The following is a 10,235-nucleotide window of genomic DNA, read 5'->3' as shown; positions in this document are numbered from 1 at the left end:
GGGATGAACCACCGGGGCATCCCCAAGCTTAGACTTTTCACTCTTCTTGATCGTAGTATATCATCCTCCTCTCTTGACCCTTGAAAACTTCCTCCACACCAAACTTGAAACAACTCATTAGAGGGTTAGTGGACAATAAAAATTAACATGTTCAGAGGTGACACAATCATTCTTAACACTTCTGGACATTGCATAAAGCTACTGGACATTAATGGATCAAAGAAATTCATCCAACATAGCAAAAGAGGCAATGCGAAATAAAAGGCAGAATCTGTCAAAACAGAACAGTCCGTAAAGATGGATTTTATTAGGCCACCAGATTTGCTCAAATGAAAATGCTCAAATTGAATGAAAGTTGCGTACATATCTGAGGATCATGCACGTAAATTGGCATAATTTTCTGAGCTTCCTGCAGGGCAGTGGGCTCAGATTCGTGACAGCAAAGAAATCTGGAACTGCGCAGTAATCCAAATCTAGTACTTACTTTTCTATCAACGGCTTAACTTGGCACAACAAAACTCAAAACTAAGATAAGTAGAGGTTGCTACAGTAGTAAACAACTTCCAAGACACAAATATAAAACAAAGTACTGTAGCAAAATAACACATGGGTTATCTCCCAAGAAGTTCTTTTCTTTATAGCCGTTAAGATGGGCTCAGCAGTTTTAATGATGCACTCGCAAGAAATAGTATTTGAAGCAAAAGAGAGCATCAAGAGGCAAATACAAAACACATTTAAGTCTAACATGCTTCCTATGCATAGGAATCTTGTAAATAAACAAGTTCATGAAGAGCAAAGTAACAAGCATAGGAAGATAAAACAAGTGTAGCTTCAAAAATTTCAGCACATAGAGAGGTGTTTTAGTAACATGAAACTTTCTACAACCATATTTTCCTCTCTCATAATAACTTTCAGTAGCAACATGAGCAAACTCAACAATATAACTATCACATAAAGCATTCTTATCATGAGTCTCATGCATAAAATTATTACTCTCCACATAGGCATAATCAATTTTATTAGTTGTAGTGGGAGCAAATTCAACAAAGTAGCTATCATTATTATTCTCATCAAGTGTAAGAGGTATAGTATAATCACAACAAAATTCACTCTCCATAGTAGGTGGCACCAAAAGACCACTATCATTATAATCATCATAAATAGGAGGCAAAGTATCATCAAAGAAAATTTTCTCCTCAATGCTTGGGGGACTAAAAATATCATGAAAACCAGCTTCCCCAAGCTTAGAACTTTCTATATCATTGTCAACAATGGTGTTCAAAGCGTTCATACTAATATTACTACCGAGCATGCAAAGAAGATTTCATAGGTTTTTTAATTTTCGCATCAAACAATCCATGTTTTAAATCAGGAAATAGAATAAGAAGCTCACTCTTGTACATTATGCCAAACTAGTGTAAACAAGAAACAACAAGATGCAATTGCAGGATCTAAAGGAAATAGCTTTGAGCACACACACAACGGCGCCGGAAAAATACTTTACCTGAGACCGTAGTATGAGAGCCTTTTACCTTTCCTCCCCGGCAACGGCGCCTGTAAAAGTGCTTGATGTCTACCGGAGCTTCTATTCTTGTAGACAAGTGTTGGGCCTCCAAGAGCAGAGGTTTGTAGAACAGCAAGCAAGTTTCCCTTAAGTGGATACCCAAGGTTTATCGAACTCGTGGAGGAAGAGGTCAAAGATATCCCTCTCATGCAACCCCGCAACCACAAAGCAAGAAGTCTCTTGTGTCCCCAACACACCAAATAGGTGCACTAGTTCGGCGAAGAGATAGTGAAATACAGGTGGTATAAATAAGTATGAGCAAGTAGCAACGGTGCCGTGAAAAGTGCTTGGCGTGTAGTTGATGGTGGTGGTATTGCAGCGAATAGTAACGCAATGAAACAAGAAACAAGCGAGTAGTAACGCAGAGTAGTAGTAACGCAGCAAGTAGTAAACAAGCAAGTAGTAACTCAGCAGTATTTAGGAACAAGGCCTAGGGAATAGACTTTCACTAGTGGACACTCTCAACATCGATCACATAACGTAACGGATAAATGCATACTCTACACTTTTGTTGGATGATGAACACATTGCGTAGGATTACACGAACCCTCAATGCCGGAGTTAACAAGCTCCACAATAATGCTCATGTTTAAGTAACCTTTAGTGTAAGATAGATCAACGAGACTAAACCAAGTACTAGCATAGCATGCACACTCGTCACCTTCATGCATATGTAGGAGGAATAGATCACATCAATATTATCATAGCAATAGTTAACTTCGCAATCTACAAGAGATCTTGATCATAGCATAAACCAAGTACTAACACGGTGCACGCATCGTCACCTTTGCACACATGCAGGAGGAATAAAACTACTTTAATAACACATCACTAGAGTAGCACATAGATAAATTGTGATACAACATGCTGCAATCATAAAGAGATATAAATAAGCACCTCACTATGCCATTCAATGAGTAAGTATTCTGTGAAATATGGCCTAAGAGACCCACACGGTGCACACACTTGTCACCTTTACACACGTGGGACTAGGAGTCTCCGGAGATCACATAGGTAAAACTCACTTGACTAGCATAATGACATCTAGATTACAAGCATCATCATATGAATCTCAATCATGTAGGGCAGCTCATGAGATTATTGTATTGAAACACATAGGAGAGAGATGAACCACATAGCTACCGGTACAGCCCCGAGCCTCGATGGAGAACTACTCCTCCTCATGGGAGCAGCAGCGGTGATGAAGATGGCGGTGGAGATGGCAGCGGTGTCGATGGAGAAGCCTTCCGGGGCACTTCCCCGCTCCGGCAGCGTGCCGGAACGGAGATCCTGTCCCCGGATCTTGGCTTCGCGATGGCGGCGGCTCCGGCAGGTTTCGTGGGTTTCGTCAATTGGTATCGGGTTTTCTGATCCAGGGGCTTCTTATAGGCGAAGAGGCGGCGCCGGGGGTCGAAGGGCTGGCCAAACCCTAGGGGGCGCGGGCCCCCTAGGCCGCGCCGGGGTATGGTGTGGTGGGCTCGTGCCCCCCTCCGGTCCCTCTCGTGTGTTCCGGATGCTTCCGGGGATTCTAAGATCTTTGGCGTTGATTTCGTCCGATTCCGAGAATATTTCGTTACTAGGATTTTCGAAACCAAAAACAGCGAGAAACGAGAACCGGCACTTCGGCATCTTGTTAATAGGTTAGTTCCAGAAAATGCACGAATATGACATAAAGTGTGCATAAAACATGTAGATAACATCAATAATGTGGCATGGAACACAAGAAATTATCGATACGTTGGAGACGTATCAGGCCCCCGTGACTCTCCCGACTCCACCCTTCCGCCTACTTAAAGCCTCCGTCGCGAAACCCCCAGTACCGAGAGCCACGATACGGAAAACCTTCCAGAGACGCCGCCGCCGCCAATCCCATCTCGGGGGATTCAGGAGATCGCCTCCGGCACCCTGCCGGAGAGGGGAATCATCTCCCGGAGGTCTCTTCATCGCCATGATCGCCTCCGGATCGATGTGTGAGTAGTTCACCCCTGGACTATTGATACGTCCCCGACGTATCCATAATTTCTGTCGTTCCATGCTTGTTTTATGACAATACTTACATGTTTTGCTTGCACTTTATAATGTTTTTATGCGTTTTCCGGAACTAACCTATTAACAAGATGCCACGAGTGCCGGTCTCGTTTTCTGCTGTTTTTGGTTCCGTAAAGGCTGTTCGGGCAATATTCTCGGAATTCGACGAAATGAAGACCAAACCTCCTATTTTTCCCGGAAGCGTCCGAACACCGAAGAAGAGTCGGAGAGGGGCCGGAGGGCCACCACACCATAGGGCGGCGCGGCCTGGATCGGGCCCGCGCCGGCCCGTGGTGTGGCGCCCCGTGTGCCCCCTCGCACCGCCTCTTCGCCTATAAAATCCCTTTCGACCTAAAAACACCGTAACTCTTGACGAAACTCCTTAAAGACTCCAGGGCGCCGCCGCCATCGCGAAACTCCAATTCGGGGACGAAGTCTCGTCCCGGCACCTCGCCGGGACGGGGAAGTGCCCCCGGAAGCCATCTCCATCGACGCCATTGCCTCCATCATGCTCCGTGAGTAGTTCCCCCATGGACTACGGGTTCTAGCTGTAGCTAGTTGGTATTCTCTCCCCCATGTACTTCAATACAATGATCTCATGAGATGCCTTACATGATTGAGATTCATCCGATGTAATCGGTGTTGTGTTTGTCGGGATCCGATGGATTGTTACATTATGATTGTCTATCTACAAAGTTTATGAAGTTATTGTTGCTGCAATCTTGTTATGATTAATGCTTGTCACTAGGGCCCGAGTGCCATGATCTTAGATTTGAGCTCTATACTTATTGCTTAGATTGTATCTACAAGTTGTATGCACATGTCACTGTCCGGAACCAAAGGCCCCGAAGTGACAGAAATCGGGACAACCGGAGGGAATGGCGGTGATGTGAGGGACACATGTTTTCACGGAGTGTTAATGCTTTGCTCCGGTGCTCTATTAAAAGGAGTACCTTAATATCCAGTAGTTTCCCTAGAGGCCCAGCTGCCACCTAGCTGGTAGGACAAAAGATGTTGTGCAAGTTTCTCATTGCGAGCACGTACGACTATTATTGGAAAACATGCCTACATGATTAATGATCTTGATATTCTGTCTTAATGCTATTTCAATCCTATCAATTGCCCGACTGTAATTTGTTCACCCAACACTTGTTATTGGAGAGTTACCTCTAGTGTAGATAGCTGGGAACCCCGGTCCATCTTTCATCATCATATACTCGTTCTACATGTCAACTATTTTCTGGTGCCATTGCTCTCATATTACTACTACTGCTGCTTTGTTACTGTTACTATTGCTCTCATATCATCTGCTACTTTCACATCACCCCTGTTGCTAGTGCTTTTCCAGTGCAGCTGAATTGACAACTCAGTTGTTAAGGCTTATAAGTATTCTTTACCTCCCCTTGTGTCGAATCAATAAATTTGGGTTTTACTTCCCTCGAAGACTGTTGCGATCCCCTATACTTGTGGGTCATCAACTATGGGTCCATAGCAGTAGCTAGATGGTCGTCTTCTCCCCATTGTGCTATCATGTTAGATCTTGTGAGCTGCCTATCATGATCAAGATCATCTATCTGTAATCCTTCATGTTGTGTTTGTTGGGATCCGATGAATATTGAATACTATGTCAAGTTGATTATCAATCTATCATATATGTTATTTATGTTCTTGCATGCTCTCCGTCGCTAGTAGAGGCTCCGGCCAAGTTGATACTTGTGACTCCAAGAGGGGGTATTTATGCTCGATAGTGGGTTCATGCCTCCATTAAATGCGGGACGAGTGACGGAAAGTTCTAAGGTTGTGGATGTGCTCGTTGCCACTAGGGATAAAACATCGATGCTTTGTCTAAGGATATTTGTGTTGATTACATTACGCACCATACTTAATGCAATTGTCCGTTGTTTACAACTTAATACCGGAGGGGTTCGGATGATAACCTGAAGGTGGACTTTTTAGGCATAGATGCATGCTGGATAGCGGTCTATGTACTTTGTCGTAATGCCCCGATTAAATCTCATAGTACTCATCATGATATATGTATGTGCATTGTTATGCCTTCTTTATTTGTCAATTGCCCAATCTGTAATTTGTTCACCCAACATCTGCTATCTTATGGGAGAGACACCGCTAGTGAACTCGTGGACCCCGGTCCTATTCTTTACATCCGAAATACAATCTGCTGCAATTGTTCTTTACTTGTTCTTCGCAAACAACCATCATCATCCACACTATATATCTAATCCTTTGTTTACGAAGCAAGCCGGTGAGATTGACAACCTCGCTGTTACGTTGGGGCAAAGTTCCGTGATTGTGTTGTGCAGGTTCCACGTTGGCGCCGGAATCCCCGGTGTTGCGCCGCACTACACTCCTCCGCCATCAACCTTCAACGTGCTTCTTGGCTCCTCCCGGTTCGATAAACCTTGGTCTCTTTCTGAGGGAAAACTTGCTACCGTACGCATCACACCTTCCTCTTGGGGTTCCCAACGGACGTGTCGACTGCACGCATCAAGCTATTTTTCTGGCGCCGTTGCCGGGGAGATCAGGACACACTGCAAGGGGAGTCTCCCACATCCAATCTCTTTACTTTGTTTTTGTCTTGCTTTGTTTTATTTTATTTACTGCTTTGTTTGCTCTTATATCAAAAATACAAAAAAATTAGTTGCTAGATTTACTTTATTTATTGTCTTGTTCTCCATATTAAAAATACAAAAAAAATTAGTTACTTGCATCTACTTTATTTAGTTTGCTTTATTTACTATTGTTAAAATGAATACCCCTGAGAACACTAAGTTGTGTGACTTCACTAGTTAGGCTTAATGGAAAGCAACAAAAATATTAGATATCTTTATAGTATTTATCTTGAGTTAGGACATGAGGTGTTTGAAGAGAAAATTAAAAAACCCATGGAACTTTGTTTGCAAAATAGTTGTAGCAATGTTATTAGCATGAACTCTTTGAACACTATTATTGCTAATGCTATGGAAGAATTTAAGCTTGGGGAAGCTGGTTTTGATGAGCATGATATTTTTAGTCCCCCAAGCATGGAGGAGAGAATTTACTTTGATGACACTTTCCCCCCATTTATTATGATAGTGGTATTTTGGTGCCACCTACTATTGAGGATAAAGTTTATTATGATTATACTATGCCTCCTACATTTGATGATTATGGTGATGATAATAATAATGATAGCTACTTTGTTGAATTTGCTCCCACTACAATTAATAAGAATGACTATGCTTATGTTGGGAGTAGTAATTATTTTATGCATGAGACTCATGATAAGAATGCTTTATGTGATAGTTATATTGTTGAGTTTGTTCATGATGCTACTGGAAATTATTATGAGAGAGGAAAATATGGTTGTAGAAATTTTCATGTTACTAAAACACCTCTCTATATGCTGAAATTTTTGAAGTTACACTTGTTTTGTCTTCCTATGCTATTCACTTTGTTCTTCATTGACTTGTTTATTTACAAGATTCCTTTTCATAGGAATTGGGTTAGGCTTAAATTTGTTTCATACTTCCTTTTTGATGCTCTCTTTGCTTCAACTCTCATCCTTATGCGAGTGCATCATTAAATTTACTGAGCCCATCTTAATGGCTATAAAGAAAGCACTTCTTGGGAGATAACCCATGTTTTTATTTTGCTACTGTTTTGATGAGTCTTGGAAGTTGTTACTACTGTAGCAACCTCTCCTTATCTTTATTTTATTGCATTGTTGTGCCAAGTAAAGTCTTTGATAGTAAAGTCAATACTAGATTTGGATTGCTGCGCAGGAACAGATTTCTTACTGTCACGAATTTGGGCAGTAGTCCCTGTAGAAAAATCAAAAAAATCTGCCAATTTACGTGCGTGATCCTCAGATATGTGCGCAACTTTCATTCAATTTGGGCATTTTCATCTGAGAAAGTCTGGTGCCACTTTAAAATTCGTCTTTACGAACTGTTCCGTTTTGACAGATTCTGCCTTTTATTTCGCATTGCCTGTTTTGCTATGTTAGATGGATTTCTTTGTTCCATTAACTTTCAGTAGCTTTGTGCAATGTCCAGAAGTGTTAAGAATGATTATGTCACCTCTGAATATATGAATTATGCACTGACCCTCTAATGAGTTTGTTTCGAGTTTGGTGTGGAGGAAGTTTTCAAGGGTCAAGAGAGGAGGATGATACAATATGATCAAGAAGAGTGAAAAGTCAAAGCTTGGGGATGCCCCCGTGGTTCATCCCTGCATATTTTAAGAAGACTCAAGCGTCTAAGCTTGGGGATGCCCAAGGCATCCCTTCTTCATCGACAACTTATCGGGTTTCTCTAGTGAAACTATATTTTTATTCCGTCACATCTTATGTGCTTTACTTGGAGCGTCTGTTTGTTTTTATTTTTGTTTTTGTTTGAATAAATCGGATCCTAGCATTCTTTGTTTGGGAGAGAGACACACTCCGTTGTTTCGTATGAACACATGTGTTCTTAGCTTCATCTTTAATGTTCATTGCGAAATTTGAACTACTTCATTCATTGCTATATGGTTGGAAACGGAAAATGCCGCATGTGGTAAATGGTTTAATGTCTTGAATAATGTGATACTTGGCAATTGTTGTGCTCATATAGATCTTGTTTAAGCTCTTGCATCATGTACCTTGTACCTATTAATGAATAACTACATAGAGCTTGTTAAAATTTGGTTTGCATGATTGATCTCTAGAGTCTAGATATTTTCTCGGTTGAGGTGTTTGAACAACAAGGAGACAATGTAAAGTCTTATAATAGTTACAATATGTTCATATGTGAGCTTTGCTGCACCTGTTATACTTGAGTTTGCTTCAAACAACCTTGCTAGCCTAGCCTTGTATTGAGAGGAATTCTTCTCGTGCATCCAAATCCTTGAGCCAATAACCATGCCATTTGTGTCCACCATACCTACCTACTACATGGTATTTCTCCGCCATTCCAAAGTAAATTACTTGAGTGCTACCTTTAAAATTTCTATTCTTTACCTTTGCAATATATAGCTCATGGGATAAAATAGCTTAAAAACTATCGTGGTGAAGAATATGTACTTATGTGTCTTATTTCTTAGTAAGTTGCTTGTTGAGAGGTAACCATGTTTTCTGGGGACTCCATCAACTCTTTTACCTTTGTTGAATATCATGTGAGTTTCTATGCATGTTCATCTTGTCTGAAGTAAGGGCGGTTTTCACAATCAAATGGTTTGAGTATGCATACTGTTAGAGAAGAACATTGGGCCGCTAACTAAAGCCATGATTCATGGTGGAAGTTTCGAGTGTGGACAGACTAATCCTCAATCTCTTATGAGAATATTAACTCGTTGTTGAATGCTTATGCATTAAAGAGGAGTCCATTATCTCGTTGTCTATGTTGTCCCGGTATGGATGTCTAAGTTGAGAATAATCAAAAGCGAGAAATCCAATGCGAGCTTTCTCCTTAGACCTTTGTACAGGCGGCATAGAGGTACCCCTTTGTGACACTTGGTTGAAACATATGCTATGCAATGATAATCGGTGTTAATCCAAGCTAATTAGGACAAGGTGCGAGCACTATTAGTATACTATGCATGAGGCTTGCAACTTATAAGATATCTTATACATAACTCATATGCTTTATTACTACCGTTGACAAAATTGTTTCTTGTTTTCAAAATGAAAAGCTCTAGCACAAATATAGTAATCAATGCTTCCCTCTCGCTAAGGGCCTATCTTTTACTTTATTGTTGAGTCAGTTTGCCTATTCTTTCTATCTTAGAAGCAAACACTTGTATCAACCGTGTGCATTGATTCTTACATGTTTACTTATTGCACTTGTTATATTGCTTTGTGTTGACAATTATCCATGAGATATACATGTTGAAGTTGAAAGCAACCGCTGAAACTTTATCTTCCTTTGTGTTGCTTCAATGCTTTTACTTTGAATTTATTGCTTTATGAGTAACTCTTATGCAAGTCTTATTGATGCTTGTCTTGAAAGTATTATTCATGAAAAGTCTTTGTTATATGATTCATTAGTTTACTCATTATCTTCATCATTGCTTCGAATCGCTGCATTCATCTCATATGCTTTACAATAGTATGATCAAGATTATGATAGCATGTCACTTCAGAAATTATCTTTGTTATCGTTTACCTACTCGAGGGCGAGTAGGAACTAAGCTTGGGGATGCTTGATACGTCCCAAACGTATCTATAATTTCTTATGTTCCATGCTACTTTTATGATGATACTCACATGTTTTATACACATTATATGTCATATTTATGCATTTTCCGGCACTAACCTATTGACGAGATGCCGAAGAGCCGATTGTCTGTTTTCTTCGTTTTTGGTTTCAGAAATCCTAGTAAGGAAATATTCTCGGAATTGGACGAAATCAACGCCCGTGGTCCTATTTTTGCACGAAGCTTCCGTAAGACCGGAGGGAGACGAAGTGGGGCCACGGGCGCCGCCACACTAGGGCGGCGCGGCCTAGAGGGGCCTCGCGCGGCCCTAGCGTGTGGGGCCCCGTGACTCTCTCGACTCCGCCCTTCCGCCTACTTAAAGCCTCCGTCGCGAAACCCCCGCACCGAGAGCCACGATACGGAAAACCTTTCGCAGACGCCGCCGCCAATCCCATCTCGGGGATTCGGAGAT

Source organism: Lolium rigidum, chromosome 4 (assembly GCF_022539505.1).
Source record: "Lolium rigidum isolate FL_2022 chromosome 4, APGP_CSIRO_Lrig_0.1, whole genome shotgun sequence".
In the NCBI taxonomy this organism is placed as follows: Eukaryota; Viridiplantae; Streptophyta; class Magnoliopsida; order Poales; family Poaceae; genus Lolium; species Lolium rigidum.
This window is presented reverse-complemented; position numbering follows the sequence as displayed.